Here is a 19,942-nt window from a genome sequence, read left to right on the forward strand (position 1 = left end):
AAGCGGAGATAAAATTATCTCCCTATTACCAAGCTGTCGCTAACACCAGTTAGTGACAGCTAATAGGAGATAGCGACCATCTTGGGCCCCGCTTTGCATGTCAGTGATATTTATCACTAATGACATGCAAAGTGGGCGTGCCAAGATGTTAGCGACTGGAAACAGTCGCTAACATCGCTATCTCCTATTACCAACTTTTGGAGATATTCGCGCTAAGCGCGAATATCTCCAAAAGCTAACACCTGCCCTGAGCAGTTCTTCACCATGTTATCCAATGGGAGGTGGATAACATGGCTAAGAGCATTTGCTCAATAATGCATGAATATCGCTGACTTTTCAGCGATATTCATGCATTGCGGCCGTTTTTTATCGCATTTGCGATAAATCTTGCTAATAGCAAGGTTTATCTGCGATAAAAATCGCTGATGTGCGGCGATAATTTTTGTCTCTAAACAAGTTAGAGACAAAAATTATCGCTAGTTGTTGGTAATATGCCCCTTTGTGTGTCGGCATTCGTGGGGTGAAAGAGCAGAGGGGCATATTACCAACAACTAGCGATAATTTTTGTCTCTAACTTGTTTAGAGACAAAAATTATCGCCGCACATCGGCGATTTTTATCGCAGATAAACCTTGCTATTAGCAAGGTTTATCGCAAATGCGATAAAAAACGGCCGCAATGCATGAATATCGCTGAAAAGTCAGCGATATTCATGCATTATCGAGCAAATGCTCTTAGCCATGTTATCCACCTCCCATTGGATAACATGGTGAAGAACTGCTCAGGGCAGGTGTTAGCTTTTGGAGATATTCGCGCTTAGCGCGAATATCTCCAAAAGTTGGTAATAGGAGATAGCGATGTTAGCGACTGTTTCCAGTCGCTAACATCTTGGCACGCCCACTTTGCATGTCATTAGTGATAAATATCACTGACATGCAAAGCGGGGCCCAAGATGGTCGCTATCTCCTATTAGCTGTCACTAACTGGTGTTAGCGACAGCTTGGTAATAGGGAGATAATTTTATCTCCGCTTTCTTGGCTTTTAAAGCCAAAAAAGCGGAGATAAACCCCCTTGATAATATACCCCAGAATGTCATGATTCACGAAACTCTTCACCAATGTCTGAAGATTTGCAATTCATTATCCCATGGAATAGTGGGTGGAATGAAAATGTGAAAGTCCCAATGAAAGACCAATGGGTGACGAGGGCTGACTAATATTCTACATTGTACATTTCATTTTAGTAAAATCAAACGCCAGACTTAAAATGAGAGTCAGGGATTCAAGAGCTGGTCGCGCGAGCATGCACATCTAAGGGCAGCACAAATCAAGAACTTCCCACACAACCTGCTAAGTGTAATCACACTATTTCCATATTTGATGACACTGCTATGCCGAAAATAGATGGGAAATTACTTCACCGCAAGCATTTTTTACACACAATTTTATAGGAGAAGAACATTGGCGATATTTTGTGAAGTGTATCTTGTGCAGAAGTGTGTTTTATTACCTTTTCCAACAGGACATATGCAGAACAAATTGTGCCAAAAGTAATAGAGCCTGGTAAGTTTTTCCATGTAACTTTTGAAATGATTGTGAGTAAAAATGTCCAAACTCCTGTGGAGGTGTCCAAAATTCACATCATTTACTTTTGCATAGTTTATGCAAAATGTCAGCAAAATTAAACATGATTGTGTGAAATGCAAATCTGTCATTTTGCACAGTTTTTCTCCATGAAAGGCGCCCTCGAGTCTATTTTTGATGCAAAGATGGGCAATAAAAACGAAAGCACCGCAAACAACAGCTGGTCACGTTCTGTTGTTCCTGTGCATTCATGATAATTGTTTTCCATGAATTGCACATTTGCGGTAAACTTGTACCTCAAATGGAACGTGTTTATGCAAAGTGGCATAATTGCATATTGTGGGGTATTTCACAGAACAAGCATTATGAAGAAAACCTGATATTACTCAAACTATGCCAGCATAACACAAATATCGTCCAGGCCTACTAATGAGTAGGTATCAATCACGAAGGAACAAGAACGGCTGACCAAGGTAATGCACAAGTACTTTTCAAAGTATGGTATTAGTGTTCATGTCCTGTGCACAATACATCCAGAGTGTGCCGCACCAACACTCTCCTGCAACGCAGATCCGAAAGTTCATATACCAAAGGACGGTGCACCAGAGAAGAATATCCAAGAAATCCAATACATATTAAACAATTCCTTTATTCGGGTCAAATTAAAACACACTCCTCAGCCAACGTGTTTCATTCACAAGAACTTCGTCAGGGCTCTTTTGTAAAGGGAATTCACTGGACCTGTATCCGTTAATAAAATCTGATTGGAAGTAAATGAAAAACCGCTTCACAATAGCCCAATAAGTTGAATGGCCAATAGGCCAATAAGTTGAATGGCCAATGTCTAAAATATGTATGGGCAGTACTCTGAATATCGGGCCAGTCGAGTGTAGTAAGTCGAAAGGTAGTCACTACCTTTCGACTTACTACACTACCAGCGATACGAACTGGCGACTGCGACTTGAACCTCTCCCAAAGTTATCATACGGCGGGATCCTTAATTGTTGTTGGCCCGATATTCAGAGTACTGCCCATACATATTTTAGACATTGGCCATTCAACTTATTGGCCTATTGGCCATTCAACTTATTGGCCTATTGTGAAGTGGTTTTTCATTTACTTCCAATCAGATTTTATTAACGGATACAGGTCCTGTGAATTCCCTTTACAAAATAGCCCTGACGAAGTTCCTTGTGAACGAAGCGCGTTGGCTGAGGAGTTTGTTTTAATTGGAACCGAATAAAGGAATTGTTTAATACGTATTGGATCTCTTGGATATTCTTCTCTGGTGCACCGTCCTTTTGTATATGAACTACTAATGAGTAGGCAATGGCCCCAGTCACTGACACCTGGAACCCCTTCAGGAAATATCACTTCTGCGATTGAAAGGTTATTATTACCCCCAGGTCCCTCCTGTCCTCGTCCCCTTCATTAATAACAAGTGAGATATGTCCATCTCACGACAGAAAAAAGAAAGAAGGAATGCTGGTACGCCCCTCCCTCTCCCTATAGGGAGTACATAAGGGTACAGTACCCAGCATGCCTCCTGTTCTTTTTTCTGTCTGACGACATTTTTCTGTTTTTAGGTCCAGGAGCCGGTGGGCTCCTGGAGTCTCACCTGTGGCTTGGCCTCTGGTGGGTGCTGGATCTTCCGGGCTGACTCCTCCTGCCGGGCTTGGGGAGTCTCCCGTGATGCTGTCTGCCGCCTCTGTCCCTGCTCGTTGGAGTCGAGGTCTGTTCCGGCGGGGTGAGGCTCTGGAGGCATGGAGGCAGTGTCGGGCCGCGTCTCTGTGCTGCCGGGCTGTGCGAGACGCGGCCATTCTCGTGTGTGGCTCCGGGAGGTGCGGCGGCTCCGTGGTTTCTGGGGCGCTTCCTTCCGGCCCTTGCCTGACTTCCTGGATTTGGAAGCGGAAGTCGGGCGTTTGTGGTTCCCGGCTGCGGGCGGTGAGAGGCTTGTTTGCCGGTTCCTGGCGTAAGTACCGCATAGCGGTTTGGGGGCATTTAACCCCTTCCATGCTCATGACGAGCTCAGCTCGTCATGCAGTACAGTGCTCCTGTGCTCATGACGAGCTGAGCTCGTCATGACCACACCCGTATTTATTGCTGTCCAGCACAGCAGGATAATCTCCCTAGCAGCGATGCGGTTAAATGGACTGGGTGTTCTTTGTTCCCTGCATTTCGTCCTTTTTTCTTGTGGATCACGGTCGCTGTGCTGGTTTGTGCTACTGCAGGCGATTTGTTGCTGTTTCTCCTGCTGCTGCCTGGGCTCCTCATTTTTTGCTGGTTTTCCTGCCTGCTGGTTTGTCCTGCTTGCTGGGGCTTTCCCAGATGGGGAAACATTCACGTAAGCGCAAGCATGTCGAGGAGTCCTCCGCTTCCTCGGCTTCCTCCTCCTCCTCCTCTTCTCCTGATCCCAGTCGCTCCAGGCGTCGCTCGAGGGGTGATGCAAAGTTGAAGGCTCTCATCCAGGAGTCCTTGCTGGAGATGGGTGGTTCCAGGCCTGGGGGTTCTAAGGCTAAGTCCAAGTCGCGGTCCAGGGGTGTGCCTCCTCCTTCTCCCTCCTCTTCTTCGCCCTCTGGCACTGAGGATGGTGGTTTGGATGCTGATTTGGTCAAGGGCAAGTATGTTGACAAGGAAATGTTACCGGATTTGCTGAGCCATGTCAAGGAGAATATGGGGTTTCCTGCGGATGTTGTCCCTGGTACGTCTGGAGGTTCTCTCCTTCGCCAGTTCCAGTATTCTGCTCCTGCGGTCATGCCTGTGCATCCTTGTGTGAGGGAGGTTTTGGATCGGGAGTGGAAGGATCCCGATCGCATTCTGCTGCCCCGCTTCATGGCGAAGCTGTATCCTCTTCAGGATATGGAGAAGGACTTGCCAGACTCGGTCCCTGTGGATTCTGTGGTGGCTAGTCTGGTTGGTTGCACTTTGGCCGAGGATGCTGTGGTGCGTGACCCTGTGGATAGGAGGGTTGACGCCTCTCTTCGTAAGGTTTATTCTGGCTCCCATTTGGCCCTGAGGGCGGGTATTTATGGGACCTATGTGGCGCAGTCTCTTCTGTCTGACTTGAAGACTTTGTATGGCTCTATGGATAATACCACTGACTGCGCTGACATTCTGGCACACATCGAACGTCAGGTGGAGTTTTTGTCTGACATTTCCTTTGATGTGGTTCGTGCCTCTGCTCTGTCTGGGGGTGCTTGTATAGCGGCTCGTCGGAATGTGGTCCTCAAGGATTGGAAGACCGATTCTGCCCAGAAGACTGCTGCCCTGCGTCTGCCATTTCAGGGTTCCATGTTGTTTGGGGCGGAGTTTGAGGGGAAGCTTCATCGTCTTTTTAAGGAGAAGAAACATTCCTCTTCTTTCAAGATGCCCTCGGCTGCTCCTGCTTTTTCTAAGCCTAAGCCCTTTTTTCGGCCCTCTTCTCGCAGGCAGTTTTCCCGGGGTCGTGGCCGTTTTCAGCCTGGTCGGGGACAGGACAAGAAGGCGAAGTCCCCTCCTGCAAAGCCTCGTTCCTGACTATCTGGGGTCCGAGGTCGGGTCCTTGGTAGGTGGTCGGCTTCGGTTGTTTCTTCCAGCCTGGATGTCCTCCTGTTCGGACTTGTGGGTCCTGGACGTGATCCGCTTGGAATACCGTGTGGAGTTCTCAAGCCTGCCTCCAGTCTCGGGGGTCCGTCCGACTCCTTGGCCATCCTGCCCGTCCAAACGTGCGGAACTTTCTCGGGGGGTTCAGTCGCTGTTGGACAAAGGGGCGGTTCGGGTGGTTCCTCCGGGGGAGCGGGGCCAGGGGTTTTACTCCATCATTTTTCTGGTGCCCAAGGTGACTGGGAGGTTGCGCCTTGTTCTGGATCTCAAGGCCCTGAACAAATTTGTGCTGCAGATTCCGTTCAAGATGGAGCCTCTTCAGAGGATTGTTCCCTTGGTTCTCCAGGGTCATTACATGTGCACTCTGGATCTTCAGGATGCGTATTATCACGTGCCTGTGCACCCTCTCTCCAGTCCCTACCTTCGCTTTTGTCTTCTGGGGGTCCATTACCAGTTTGTTGTTCTTCCTTTCGGCCTGAGATCGGCTCCGAGGGTGTTCACCAAGGTGGTGGCTCCCTTGGTGGCCTTCTTGCACCTCCAGGGGATGTTGGTTTATCCTTATCTGGACGACTGGCTCCTGCATGCCCCCTCCGCGGAGCAGTTGTTGGTGGTTCAGAGGTTGGTGTGTGCGGCCTTGCGGGACCATGGGTTCCTGATCAACATCCCCAAGTGTCAGCTTCTCCCCTCTTAGGACTTGCAGTTCATAGGGGCCCGTTTCCGCACGGATTTGAATCGTGTGTTCCTGCCCGTAGCCCGGGCCGTGACCCTGTGTGCGCTGGTTCGGCGGTTTTTGTTGGTTCAGTCCTTTACGGTCCGTCTTTGGTTGCACCTTCTCGGGTTGATGGCGGCGACTGTGTTCACGGTGCCTTGGGCGCGTTTCCATCTTCGTCCTCTTTGGTCCTACCTGTTGGCCCGGTGGAATCCCTTGTCGGGGGACTTGTCTATTTTGGTTCCTGTGTCTCTGTCGATCCTTCCGGCCCCGCACTGGTGGACTCTGCCGTCCAGTCTGGACAGGGGCTTGCCTCTGCAGTGTCCTCCTCCGGTGGTCCTTACGACGGATGCCAGCGCTTTGGGCTGGGGGGCGACTTTGGGGTCGGAGTGCCTTCAGGGGCGGTGGTCCCTCTTAGAGGGTCGTCAGTCTTCGAACTGGCGGGAGTTGTCTGCTGTGTGTCGGGCTGTCCAGGGGTTTTGGCTCCTTCTGTTGGACCAGCATGTGTTGGTTCGGTCGGACAACTCGGTGACAGTGGCCTACTTAAATCACCAGGGAGGTATCCGTTCTCGGTCCCTGAACGCGGTGGTGTCCCCCTTGTTTTGCTGGGCGGAGGGCCATCTTTTGTCCCTGGCGGCTGTTCATGGCCGGGGGGGTGGACAATGGGGTGGTGGATGCCCTCAGTCGTTTTTTTCCTGCCTCCCTGGAGTTGGCCTTGTCTCCGGCGGCCTTTCTTCTGGTGTGCGGGAGGTTTGGTCTTCCCTTTCTGGACCTCTTTGCTTCCCGGCACAATGCGCAGCTTCCCCGGTTCTTCTCCCGGTTTCCTCAGGAGGGGTCTTGGGGGGTGGATGCCCTGTCCCTTCCGTGGCCTGCTCGCCTGCTTTACGCTTTTCCCCCTCTGGTTCTGATTTCTCGGTTCCTGGCTCGCCTGTTGGTGGAGGATCGGGAGGTGGTGGTGGTGGTGCCTTTCTGGCCCCGCAGGTCGTGGTTTCCCACTCTGCAGCTGTTGGCCGGTCAGGGTCCTTGGTTCTTCCCCTTCCCTCCGTCCCCGTTGAGGTCCTCTCTGATGTTGCCCCTACGTTGGCTTCGGCTGTCGGTTTGGCGGTTGAGAGGCAGGGGTGGCGTGATAGGGGCCTCCCTGAACATTTAGCCTTGGCTATTCAACGGTCTCGGAAGCCTTCTACCCTTCAGTCTTATGGTAGGCATTGGGGTAACTTTGAGCGTTGGTGCCTTGGCCTGGCTTTGTCCCCCTTGGTTTGTCCTTTGCCGGATGTTCTTCAGTTCCTTTGGGATGGGTTCGAGAAGCATTTATCTGTCTCTACTCTCCGGGCTCAATGGGCTGCTATCAGGGCTTTTAGAGCGCCTTGGGGTAACCTTCCTGATGTTGATGGGTTGGTTTCTCGTTTGTTGCGCAGTTTTGCGATTTCTCGCCCTGTGGTGCGTCCTTCTTTTCCTCTTTGGGATCTTCCCTTGGTTTTGAAGGTTTTGGTGGCTGCTCCCTTTGAGCCGTTGGAGGAGGTGGATATGAAGTTTGTCACCCTGAAGGTGGTTTTTCTAGTTGCTATCACCTCGGCTCGTCGCCTGGGGGAGTTGGGTGCCCTGATGGCTCGGGAGCCTTTTCTGTCCTTTTCTGCTGATGGGGTGGTTCTTCGTTTGGATTCCTCCTTTGTGCCTAAGGTCTCCTCTCAGTTTCATCGTTCTCAGGAGCTGGTCCTTCCGGCTTTGGTTTCTGATCGGGTGGACGTGGGTGATCTTCCCTGGTCTCTGCTTGATGTTTGCTGGGCTTTGAGGGTCTATGTTGATCGGACCCGTGAATTTCGGCTTTCTGACTCCCTGTTTGTCTCTTTTGGTGCTGGCTCCAGGGGTAACCGTGCTTCATCTTCTTCCATTGGGCGTTGGTTGAAGCAGGTTATTGTTCTGGCCTATTCCCTTTCTGGTTCCCCTCCCCGGCTGGGGTTCAGGGGCGTTCTACTAGGGGGATGGCTGCTTCCTGGGGGGAGGTTCGTGGGGTGTCCCTTTCTGAAATTTGTAGGGCCGCCACTTGGGCTTCTGCTAATACCTTTGTTAGGCATTACCGTATCCAGAATGTTCTGGGGGATGACACTAACTTTGGTTTGGGGGTTCTTCGGGCGGTATGTTCCTGATTCCCCTTGTTTTCCTTTGTGCTGTGCTGTTATTTCAATAAATTGCTGGGTTTTTGCTGTTCTGATGTGTCCTGGTGGTTTGTTGTTTGATGATGGCAGGTTGCTGCTTGGGTATTCTCACTTGTTATTAATGAAGGGGACGAGGACAGGAGGGACCTGGGGGTAATGTCCTATTACTTACCGGTAATCTTCATTACTCCGGGTCCCGTTGTCCTCGTCCCCTTCATTGCATCCCTCCCTCCCTCCCGGGCTTTCCGGCCCTCATCTTGGGCTTGGTGGTTCAGGAGGCATGCTGGGTACTGTACCCTTATGTACTCCCTATAGGGAGAGGTAGGGGCGTAACAGCATTCCTTCTTTCTTTTTTCTGTCGTGAGATGGACATATCTCACTTGTTATTAATGAAGGGGACGAGGACAACGGGACCCAGAGTAATGAAGATTACCGGTAAGTAATAGGACATTAGTATGTATAAAAAAAAACACCTACAAGCCGGAAGCAACAAATCACACTTTAAAAGCAGAAATAATCATTTATTCATTGGAAATTATTAAAAAAGATCATGGCTTCTTGACCAATTCTGTAGGCATTTATTCTAGGAAGTCCCACAATGTCGACGCGAAATAAACAGTACTCCGATTTTAGGCCAGTAGGTTTTAAAACATGGTTGAGTGGGAATCAAAAAACAGTTGCACTTGTAATGCATAAAGTGCGCGCACACACAGACACACGCACACATTTCAGTTCTCCTCATGCCAATATCGTATATGTTCATCATGAAAAGTGTGCCGACAGTTCTGTGTTCCCCTGGCACCTTAACGTGCTCGCTTGACTCGAGCTAGTTCATTTTCTAAAGGACTGTACTTTGTTAGGTTTGTGCGAAATTGTGTAATTTCTTCTGTCCATTAAAAAATCCTAATAACACAGGTCAAGAACAGGTGGGAATCGATGGGAAAGGTGGTTGATATATTACTTCAGAATAGCTATTGTCTATGAATAATGTAATCATAGAGAGAGAGCAACGAATGATCTGGGTTGGCATTGAGTCCGGGGTGTGTCAGAAGGCAAGGAAGAGTGCAAACTGGGTGAGGGGTCTTCTCGTCTATGGCCTTCCACTTACATATAAAAGCTGGAAGGCACGTGGATTCAATTGCCTGGCATTGTATGAAAATGAGACCAACGGAAAACCCAAAAAGTACTTTATACCACCTGTTCTAAAAATGCTTGATATTGACTTATTTTATTAGGTGTTTCTAATGTCTCAATTTAGCGCCCCTCTACATAATCCTTCTCCCTTGACTCTTTGTAAGTATTCCTGTAACAAAATGCCCATTGTGAAGGAATAGGTGGGCGAGCATTAATCCTTGGCCGTCAAATATTTTGCTCTAGTATCGGTTGTCAATAAGAGTTCAGGCTTCATCTCTTTCACACAAAAGGTGCTATCCCTTGCCCTGCTCTCTAGCCCTGTTTCTGGTTTCCTCGAGACTCGGGGGCATATTACCAACGTTAAGCGATATTTATCGCTAACGATGCTTAGCAACAAATTTTTTAACGCTAAGCATCGTCAGAAATTATCGCAGATAAACCTTGCTATTATCAAGGTTTATCGCAAATGCGATAAAAAACGGCCGCAATGCATGAATATCGCTGAAAAGTCAGCGATATTCATGCATTACCAAGCTAATGCTCTTAGCCATGTTATCCACCTCCCATTGGATAACATGGCTAAGAACTGCTCAGGGCAGGTGTTAGTTTTTGGAGATATTCACGCTTAGCGCGAATATCTCCAAAAGTTGGTAATAGGAGATAGCGATGTTAGCGACTGTTTCCAGTCGCTAACATCTTGGCACGCCCACTTTGCATGTCATTAGTGATAAATATCACCGACATGCAAAGTGGGGCCCAAGATGGTTGCTATCTCCTACTAGCTGTGGCTAACTGGTGTTAGCGACAGCTAGGTAATAGGGAGATAATTTTATCTCCGCTTTCTTGGCTTTTAAAGCCAAAAAAGCGGAGATAAACCCCCTTGATAATATGCCCCTCGATTCCTATTAGTAGTAGGTTATCCACTAATATATTGTTAGCCCCGTTTTCCTACCTGTGAGCCTTTTGTGTCTGCACTTCACCGTTTCACACAATACTCTCAGCTTAATGACAGGTGTTGATCAGGCAAAGTTCAGTCAGCGTGACATCAGGGCCTGGCTTCGGTGAAACACCCCTACTTAGAAGTGCATAATTGCTGGGCCAGCATGGATTAAGGTATGTAGAAGGTGGTGATATCATGTCAATGGCCAGTGGGCGACATGATGGCGTCTCACTGAGCCACATTCCACAGCCTCACCCTCCTTGCGAGTGGGAAGGCGCGTGTGACACCTAAGTGGGTTGGCTGCTGTCCGTGAGGTCTGTGTGTAGCATGCAGGACGTCATTGCCTCTACCTGGAAATGAGAAGGATCCACTCTGGGGCCCACCCATCTCCAGCCATAAATCACTGTACTGCTTCTGTCACCAAACAATTCTCTCCCCCAGCCCGAACATTCTGTGCCATAAGACACAGAAGAGAACTAGGTCAGTAGGCACTCTTAGGTCATGCGTCACGGCTTCCACGCAAGTCCCTGACCAATCCTGTGCACTATGCAGAAATATAAATAGCAAATGATCATCACGCGAAAACTAACAAAGAAGGAGACATTACATTACATTTTTATTACGATCACAATTACTGTTGTTACTTTTTATTCTCAATAGCATGCTTCTAATTCTAAATGTATTATTATTATTTATTATTATTATTATTATTTGTGAATTTCTTAAGCGCAGGCGAATCATCCCCGAGGGGATCTCTCGGCGCTAAGGAAGAAAATATGTAGGGCAAGAACGCCTAAAACAGCCATGTTTTCAAAAGTTTCTTAAAGCTGGGTAAATCGCTGCAGGACCTGATATTCAATTGCAGTTTGTTCCGGTATCTAGAGGCCAGGTGGCAAAAGGCTCTGCCACCCCTTCTTACTCTGTGTATTTTCTGAATACACAGAAGGTTGGCATTACTAGATCTTAGTTGTCGTGCCGGTTGATACACCCGAGTTTATTTCTGAGGTACACAGGTCCTTTCCCCTGTAGTGATTTAAAGGCCACACAGAGCATCTTGAAGATAGCTCGTTTCCTCACTGGGAGCCAGTGCATCTGGTTCAACAAAGGGGCCGATGGGGTTTGTGGCGGCTTGTTTAAGGCGAGGCGTGCTGCAGTGTTCTGCACTACCTGTATACGCATTAGAAGATCCTCACGGGCACCCACTAGCAGCGAGTTGCCGTAATACAGCCGACTCACCAATAGTAACTGGATGAGGGTTTTCCTTGCTGACAAAGGAATCCAGGGAAAGATTTTCCTAAGCATCCTCATTATGCCGAAGCACATGCCGGACAGTCTTGACCTGTTCCTCTATAGATAATTCATCATCAATCCTAATGCCCAGATTCTTAGCCCACCTCCTGGGTGTTCGGGGCTCGCCCAGCTTGGGTGGCCACCACTCAGGGGACCAGATTGTCTCAGCCTTCCCGAAAAGCAGAAGTTCGTTTTTTGAGGAATTAAGTTGTAAGAAATTCCTCCTCATCCAGACGGCAATACTGGACATGCAGCTTCTAAATTTCCGTTGAGTTGATGTAAAATCTTCTTCGATGGGGACGATTAGCTGTGTATCGTCCGCATAGGAGATGGTCTCGAACCCGTGGCCTCTGATGATATCCGCCAGGGGTGTCACATAGGCGTTAAACAGAGTAGGGCTCAATACTGAACCCTGCCGAACACCCCTATCCATCCCCATTGTCTGTGATACGAATGTCCCCAGCTGGATACTCTGTATACGTCCCAATAGAAAGCTCTGGATCCACTCGAGAGCTTTACCCCTCACCCCAATCCCCCTCAATCTGTCTAGCAGCAGCCGATGGGAAATGGTGTCAAATGCCGCTGACAGATCGGGGAGGACGAGGATTACTGGACTCCCTCCGTCTAATGTCATCATGATGGTATCCGTTACTTCTAGCAGTGCAGCCTCTGTACTATGGAATGCACGAAATCCAGGCTGAGAGGGATCCAGGAGGTGGTTTTGTTTCAAATATTGGGACAGGTGTTTATTCACTAGAGTTTCCAAAACCTTCGCACAACAGGGGAGGAGCGATATTGGCCTATAGTTCTGCAGCTCGGACTGATCCGCCGACGCCTTCTTTAGGAGTGGCTTAACCCGCGCTCTTTTCCATTCAGTTGGAAATATGGCTGTCTCCAGCGAGATGTTATAGATTTTAGAAAGTGGGTCTGCTAGGATTGGGTTGAGTATTGACATTACTGCTGGTGGCACAGGGTCAGATGGTGAACCCTACTTTACACTGCTTGGTAGGGCTCCAACTTGCATACCGGTCGTCGCGGCAAAGGAGTCCAACCTGTGGGGAGAGTCCTCTTCCAGCAGAGGTTCTTTAGGAGCGACTCCTTTGCCTTGTTCCGCCATAGCAGTCTCAAAGGACTGATAAATCAGGTAAATCTTGTTGGTGAAGTGCCTGGCAAATTTTTGGCCTCCATAATGCGTGCACCCAGGTGTATCCTTCTTGCTGTTTTACAGCTATTTAGGTAGTCTCTGTGTGATTTCCAATATAGCAATTCATCTTGCTCCCTCTTTGACTGCCTCCATCTCCTCTCCAAAACTCTACTCTTAGACTTTTCCTTTCTAAGAGTGTCCGAGTACCAGGGGGCCAGAGCTGCCCTCTTCTGGGTGCTAACTCTTTTCAGTGGGGCTATGATGTCTAAGGCTACCTGAATTGCTCCCTTCAATTTTTCCCAGGCCACATTAGGGTCCACCTCCAAATTAAGCAAGGGAGCTACATATGCTTGGCCAAAAGCGGAGGCAGTTACCAAGGTCTCCAAGAGCTCCTCTGACCTTGTCCCTTCTGTACTGAGTGGGCAGATATCACTGAGAAACTCAGTGCCATATGGACAGTCTAACCAAGTACCTGCCGTGGCTCAGGAGCCAGATCTGATATGTTGGAAAATGTGGCCTGCACTGTGGGTAGGACCAATAGTTCTCAAAGATAACCCGAGAGATTCCATTATGGCAATCAGACTAACTGAGTCCGAATTAGAAGGCATCTCTAAATGATTATTAAAATCCCCTAACAGTAGGAACCTTTTAGCATTAATAACATGGGGTGCTAGACTCTCTAGTAGTATAGAACCAAACTCCTTGCTGCTGCTCCCTGGCGGATGGTATACCAGTGCTCCTGTCCATTCTATAACCAGGTTGCACTCTACTCTAAAAATAAGGAGCTCCATACTAGCCAAAGAGATTATATCAATCGTCCTAATGTGATAGGGGAGCCGCGTGGCAATGGCTAATCCTCCTCCTCGTTTCCCAGGCCTATCCAGTCTGATGACTGCATTGTCATCCGGAACGGCCACTGCTAGAACGGGTGTAACATCATTATTGAGCCATGTTTATGTGAAAAAACAGATATCAGGCTTCCGGTCCTCCAATAGGTCCCAGGTCTCCAGTGCATGTTTGGGAATGGATCTAGCATTCAGGTATAATCCCCGAATGCAAGATCTCTGTCTGTCCTGCTCAATCCCACTACTCCCCCCTGGCTCTCCCAGTAATTCTCCTGTCTCCCAGACTGAATGTTGGAGGAAGGAGATAGCTGTGTAACCGGGAGCCACTCACAGTTGGTACACCCATCAGTCTTTGTGGACCTCTTACCCTCATCTTTCCACCGCTCTATGTCCCTGGGGCAAGATGATGGGGGGTTATAAGCCAGAAGAGTCTCCCGCGTGTAGGTCAATCTGCTCTCCCAGAGATCCTGCTGTGGGGGTAGCAGCATTTCCTGACGGCTGGCGGCATTCTGGCGCAGAAAGGCGCAGACGGGCTAGCCTTTGGTGCGCCCCCTGCGTGCGTGTGCTGCGCGCCCGCCCGGGAGCTGAAATTTATGGTAGTGGCGTGTTGGCGAAATAACAACTAGACTGCCAACCGCCTGCTCAGTTTCACCCACAAAATCAAGGAAAGACTACTCTCTCCACTCAAAGAATCACCAGAAGTGATTGCGGAGGACCGGAGAGTGTCTTGGATAGCCCCGCAAGATTAAACACACAATAATGAAATCTGCAATGTAAGTACGAGTTTTCTTTAAAAATATCGCAATTAAAACACTTTGAACTTAGGTGCCTAGGAGCTGCCCTCAGTACCTTCCTCCATGAGCGCGCCTGCCCATGTAATAATAAGAATGGCGGGGTAAGATGGTATCGAAGTGGGTGGCAGCATTACAAGCTAAAAAGCATTGTATGTGAAAGGTGGAACATGCCCTGATGTGTGTGGCATGTCCTGATAGTGAATTACAGCCAATTTAGTTTTACACTATTGCAAGACTACCTGCTCCCGTAGACCGACCAGACTGGGCAGTTTGATTATAAAATCTTATAATCCTAACTGACCCAGGGAACATGGTAGAAAAACGAGTTTAGAATGCCTGAACTCAGAATATTAAAATACATCTTTTAGTGTGGGTGATTTTTACATTCTGTGTTTGAAAATACCACTTTTAAAAAAGTTGGTATTTTCTTGCCTAACCATCCAGCATGCCTCTGCTAGGTTTGTGAATTCCATGTCTGGCTTGTGAGTGACAGGGGGCTGAAGAGGGCCTTGGCCCCAGCAGTCTGATGGGTCAGGGCTGGGCTGAATAGGCACTGCTCTGAATTGAGAGTAGGGGGAGATTTCCCTTCACTGACTTGAGTCTTCATAGAATAGAGAGAAGGGGGAGGAGTTTTCCTTTCAGCTACCTGGGCCAAGTCTGCTTTCAACAATGCTGTCTCCACCTCCTGCCAGGAAGCTGCACCAAGAAGGACATAACTGGTTTTGGCTGGGCACAGACACTCTCAGCCTTCAGAGAACAAAGGATTTTGCAGTATAAGAATTGGGGCCCAGACCCCAAAACTTTCCATCACTTTTGGGAATCAAGAAACACCTTTCTCATGGAGAGAAACCAAGGAAGCTGAAGTAGGAGACTGCCCTGCGACAGACAATGAATGAATTACATTTTTTATTGTATCAATTAACAAAAATTGTTACAAAAAGTTTCCTATAAAATATCCACAAAACCTGCTTACTACAGAAACCATTATTAACTGCTACAAATTTGATGTACTGCATCTGCTAAAAAAAATCCTGGGAATGCAGATCATAGATAATAAAAACACTAAAACCCATAGATCAATTGTGAAAAGAGAAGAAAAGAGAAAGAAAAATGGGTACGTACATTTTTTGAAAAAACCAAGAGATTTTCCCCTGTGTGGAAACTTCATGAATCAGGCAAAATCATATAAAATTTCCAGATAAAAAGGCGTTCAAGGCAGACCTATTTTGGAACAGAGTTTCAATAAAAATGCAGAATACATAAATCATGTCATAACTTGCAAATCACAGTCTTGGCATACCCAAAGTGCAATCTTGAAGTTCTAAAGTACAATGTGCATTATTTAAACGTTCTTTAATTTGGTGTGCAAATTTGGCGAACCTAGCTAGTTCCATTGGGATCTCCAGGCTGAACAAAAGTTTCATAGCATCGTTGCAATTACGTGTCCCATATTTTAAAAACAATGGCCTCAGTAAAGTGCGACATGCGTATATCAAGCAATGGCATATGCAGACCAAATGAACCATGGATTCCTCATACTGGTGACAATCTGCGGTTGGCGATCGCCTCTAGGGATTTCCAGCGCATGTTAATATCTTTTATCGGCAATGCCATAAGCCTCACTGTTTGCTTCAAAATGATCTTGTTTAACGCAGCATTGAGATAAGGCTGCCTTAGCCGATCTTCATAGGAGCTTGCAGGTATCCCAATGTTGCTTTTGAAACAATTCAATTCCTTCATGTCTTCTTCCCTAGATAATGATCTTACTTGTTATTTTAATAAAGATTTTAATATGCCAGGCTGATAAATCAGATCCTGCAATTTGATCATGTCAAGCTGTAATTCAGTGCAGGCGGTTTGTAGGCCTTTCTCCATGAATTATTGGCTTTCATAAAGATTATTTTCAGGGTTAACTTCACTGTATTTGGGGGGGGGCGGCTGCACAAACCCCTCGGTAGACCCGCACGAAAGTTGCACAGTGCTCGTAGCTTTGTTTATTCAACCCAAATTCCAGCAGCACCAGGATATTTCTTGTGTGCGAAGGAATCTGGAAGATTCGCTTAAAGGCTCGGCAGTTGATATGTTCCAAGATATTAACAAAAGCCGCAGGAAGTGATACCTGGCCATATGTGACTCAGGGAAGCAGCTTGACCCTTATAACCTTTCTGATTGATTTTGTTGTTGGGCTATTTAGTTTAGAATTCAGCTTACACAAGGCGAACATCACCGCTTTAGCCTTTGTTTCCACTGAAACGAGGTGAGCTGTTGTTGACTACTCATCAGCCACGCCCTCAGGTAGTTGTATTTGGTCACTGTTGTTATCTTCAAGTTGTCCAACCTCCAATATTGTCTGAGTTTGTTGGCGTACTTTCAGAATATAACCACCTTTGTCTTTCTTGCATTTGCTATTAGGTCATTCTTGATATTGTAACGGTTTACTGCGTCCAATAATCTTTGCAACACGCTGGTAGGACAAGCAGCGTGCGACCAATTGGACTTTCTTTTATATTCAAGCTCCCTTGAGCTGGTGGGGCTGACGAGCCCGGGTTATGCACCTGCATGCCACGAGCGGTACCGGACCTGAGAATATTTTTTGGCAGCCTACGCAGCACCCCTACATATATGCCTATTCCCTGCTGACGAGAGGTAAAAACCTCGAAACACGTGTCCAGGGATGGCCAACGCGACAGTGATTTTTGCTCAAGACTCTGGCTGAGGCGCACCCGCTGATGCTTACTTCATAGACCATAATTCTTTGGGGCAACACGCTGGTAGGACAAGCAGTGTGCGACCAATTGGACTTTCTTTTATATTCAAGCTCCCTTGAGCTGGTGGGGCTGACGAGCCCGGGTTACGCACCTGCATGCCACGAGCGGTACCGGACCTGAGAATATTTTTTGGCAGCCTACGCAGCACCCCTACATATATGCCTATTCCCTGCTGACGAGAGGTAAAAACCTCGAAACACGTGTCCAGGGATGGCCAACGCGACAGTGATTTTTGCTCAAGACTCTGGCTGAGTCGCACCCGCTGATGCTTACTTCATAGACCATAATTCTTTGGGGCAACACGCTGGTAGGACAAGCAGTGTGCGACCAATTGGACTTTCTTTTATATTCAAGCTCCCTTGAGCTGGTGGGGCTGACGAGCCCGGGTTACGCACCTGCATGCCACGAGCGGTACCGGACCTGAGAATATTTTTTGGCAGCCTACGCAGCACCCCTACATATATGCCTATTCCCTGCTGACGAGAGGTAAAAACCTCGAAACACGTGTCCAGGGATGGCCAACGCGACAGTGATTTTTGCTCAAGACTCTGGCTGAGGCGCACCCGCTGATGCTTACTTCATAGACCATAATTCTTTGGGGCAACACGCTGGTAGGACAAGCAGTGTGCGACCAATTAGACTTTCTTTTATATTCAAGCTCCTTTGAGCTGGTGGGGCTGACGAGCCCGGGTTACGCACCTGCATGCCACGAGCGGTACCGGACCTGAGAATATTTTTTGGCAGCCTACGCAGCACCCCTACATATATGCCTATTCCCTGCTGACGAGAGGTAAAAACCTCGAAACACGTGTCCAGGGATGGCCAACGCGACAGTGATTTTTGCTCAAGACTCTGGCTGAGGCGCACCCGCTGATGCTTACTTCATAGACCATAATTCTTTGGGGCAACACGCTGGTAGGACAAGCAGTGTGCGACCAATTGGACTTTCTTTTATATTCAAGCTCCTTTGAGCTGGTGGGGCTGACGAGCCCGGGTTACGCACCTGCATGCCACGAGCGGTACCGGACCTGAGAATATTTTTAGGCAGCCTACGCAGCACCCCTACATAAATGCCTATTCCCTGCTGACGAGAGGTAAAAACCTCGAAACACGTGTCCAGGGATGGCCAACGCGACAGTGATTTTTGCTCAAGACTCTGGCTGAGGCGCACCCGCTGATGCTTACTTCATAGACCATAATTCTTTGGGGCAACACGCTGGTAGGACAAGCAGTGTGCGACCAATTGGACTTTCTTTTATATTCAAGCTCCCTTGAGCTGGTGGGGCTGACGAGCCCGGGTTACGCACCTGCATGCCACGAGCGGTACCGGACCTGAGAATATTTTTTGGCAGCCTACGCAGCACCCCTACATATATGCCTATTCCCTGCTGACGAGAGGTAAAAACCTCAAAACACGTGTCCAGGGATGGCCAACGCGACAGTGATTTTTGCTCAAGACTCTGGCTAAGGCGCACCCGCTGATGCTTACTTCATAAACCCTAATTCTTTGGGGCAACACGCTGGTAGGACAAGCAGTGTGCGACCAATTGGACTTTCTTTTATATTCAAGCTCCCTTGAGCTGGTGGGGCCGACGAGCCCGGGTTACGCACCTGCATGCCACGAGCGGTACCGGACCTGAGAATATTTTTTGGCAGCCTACGCAGCACCCCTACATATATGCCTATTCCCTGCAGACGAGAGGTAAAAACCTCGAAACACGTGTCCAGGGATGGCCAACGCGACAGTGATTTTTGCTCAAGACTCTGGCTGAGGCGCACCCGCTGATGCTTACTTCATAGACCATAATTCTTTGCGGCAACACGCTGGTAGGACAAGCAGTGTGCGACCAATTGGACTTTCTTTTTTATTCAAGCTCCTTTGAGCTGGTGGGGCTGACGAGCCCGGGTTACGCACCTGCATGCCACGAGCGGTACCGGCCCTGAGAATATTTTTTGGCAGCCTACGCAGCATCCCTATAATATGCCTATTCCCTGCTGACGAGAGGTAAAAACCTCGAAACACGTGTCCAGGGATGGCCAACGCAACAGTGATTTTTGCTCAAGACTCTGGCTGAGGCGCACCCGCTGATGCTTACTTCATAGACCATAATTCTTTGGGGCAACACGCTGGTAGGACAAGCAGTGTGCGACCAATTGGACTTTCTTTTATATTCAAGCTCCCTTGAGCTGGTGGGGCTGACGAGCCCGGGTTACGCACCTGCATGCCACGAGCGGTACCGGACCTGAGAATATTTTTTGGCAGCCTACGCAGCACCCCTACATATATGCCTATTCCCTGCTGACGAGAGGTAAAAACCTCAAAACACGTGTCCAGGGATGGCCAACGCGACAGTGATTTTTGCTCAAGACTCTGGCTAAGGCGCACCCGCTGATGCTTACTTCATAAACCCTAATTCTTTGGGGCAACACGCTGGTAGGACAAGCAGTGTGCGACCAATTGGACTTTCTTTTATATTCAAGCTCCCTTGAGCTGGTGGGGCCGACGAGCCCGGGTTACGCACCTGCATGCCACGAGCGGTACCGGACCTGAGAATATTTTTTGGCAGCCTACGCAGCACCCCTACATATATGCCTATTCCCTGCAGACGAGAGGTAAAAACCTCGAAACACGTGTCCAGGGATGGCCAACGCGACAGTGATTTTTGCTCAAGACTCTGGCTGAGGCGCACCCGCTGATGCTTACTTCATAGACCATAATTCTTTGCGGCAACACGCTGGTAGGACAAGCAGTGTGCGACCAATTGGACTTTCTTTTTTATTCAAGCTCCTTTGAGCTGGTGGGGCTGACGAGCCCGGGTTACGCACCTGCATGCCACGAGCGGTACCGGCCCTGAGAATATTTTTTGGCAGCCTACGCAGCATCCCTATAATATGCCTATTCCCTGCTGACGAGAGGTAAAAACCTCGAAACACGTGTCCAGGGATGGCCAACGCAACAGTGATTTTTGCTCAAGACTCTGGCTGAGGCGCACCCGCTGAT

Source organism: Lissotriton helveticus, chromosome 3_1 (assembly GCF_964261635.1).
Source record: "Lissotriton helveticus chromosome 3_1, aLisHel1.1, whole genome shotgun sequence".
Classification (NCBI taxonomy): domain Eukaryota; kingdom Metazoa; phylum Chordata; class Amphibia; order Caudata; family Salamandridae; genus Lissotriton; species Lissotriton helveticus.